At 45.3% G+C, this 1,390-nt stretch overlaps 1 protein-coding gene across 1 annotated transcript in view; it reads right to left on the bottom strand.

Moving 5' to 3' along the window:
- LOC106878274 (probable RNA-binding protein 19) overlaps positions 1–1,390 on the bottom strand; it is a 50,383-nt gene that overhangs the window by 24,386 nt on the left and 24,607 nt on the right. The gene's annotated exons all lie outside the window — the stretch shown is intronic.

Genomic DNA, 1,390 nt, shown 5'->3' with positions numbered 1-1,390 from the left:
GGACTTATTGTTTGGAAGCCTAGTACTTATTCTATCGGTCTCTTTTGCCGAACCGTTAAGTTACGGGGACGTAAACACACCAGCATCGGTTATCAAGTGATGCTGGGGGGACAAACACACACACACACACACACACACACACACACACATATATATATATATATATATATACATACATATATACGACAGGCTTCTTTCAGTTTCCGTCTACCAAATCCACTCACAAGGCTTTGGTCGGTTCGGGGCTATAGTAGTAGACACTTGCCCAAGATGCCACACAGTTGGACTGAACCCGGAACCATGTGGTTGGTAAGCAAGCTACTTACCACACAGCCACTCCTGTCTATGCTTTCATATTAATTTATTAACATTGATTTCAAATTTTGGTACAAGACCAGCAGTTTCGGGTGAAGGGATAAGTTGATTACATCGACCCCAGTGTTCAAACAGTACTTATTTTATCAACTCTGAAAGGATGAAAGACTAAGTCAACCACGGTGGAATTTGAACTCAGAACTTAATGTTGGCACTCCGTCGCTTACGACGTCGAGTGTTCCAGTTGATCCGATCAACGAAACAGCCTGCTCGTGAAATTAACGTGCAAGTGGCTGAGCACTCCACAGACACGTGTACCCCTAACATAGTTCTCGGCGATATTCAGCGTGACAAAGCTGACCCTTTGAATTACAGGCACAACAGAAACAGGAAGTAAGAGTGAGAGAAAGTTGTGGTGAAAGAGTACAGCAGGGTTCGCCACCATCCCCTGCCGGAGCCTCGTGGCGCTTTAGGTGTTTTCGCTCAATAAACACTCACAACGCCCGGTCTGGGAATCAAAACCGCGATCCTATGACCGCGAGTCCGCTGCTCTAACCACTGGGCCATTGCGCCTCCACACTCAGAACTTAAAGACATTTGAAATGTCACAAAGCACTTTGCCCAGTGTGCTAATGGCTATGCCAGTTTGTCCCTCTCTGTTAGGAGGCGCAAGCCCTAATAATAATGGTTTCGAATATTGGCAGAGGGCCAGCAGTTTCAGGGAAGGGTGCAAGTTGATTACATCAGCCCCAGTAATCAACTGGTATTTATTTTATCAACCCTGAAAGGATGAAATGCAAAGTTGATCCTGGCAGCATTTGAACTCCGAACGTGAAGACGTGTGAGATGCCACTAAGCATTTTGCCCAGTGTGCTAATGATGCTGCCAGCCCACCCCCTTATACTTCTACAGTAATAATACTCTTGTGCTTTTCTCCATCACAACATATGAATGAGAAAGGAAGGGGTGATAGATGAATAAGGAAGGAAGGAAGGGGTGATAGTTCTCCGTCACAACATATGAATGAGAAAGGAAGGGGTGATAGATGAATAAGGAAGGAAGGAAGGGGTGATAG

The sequence above is a fragment of the Octopus bimaculoides genome, chromosome 30 (genome assembly GCF_001194135.2).
Source record: "Octopus bimaculoides isolate UCB-OBI-ISO-001 chromosome 30, ASM119413v2, whole genome shotgun sequence".
Classification (NCBI taxonomy): Eukaryota; Metazoa; Mollusca; class Cephalopoda; order Octopoda; family Octopodidae; genus Octopus; species Octopus bimaculoides.
The sequence above is the reverse complement of the archived record's forward strand: the minus strand, read 5'-3'. Positions and strand labels throughout refer to the sequence as shown.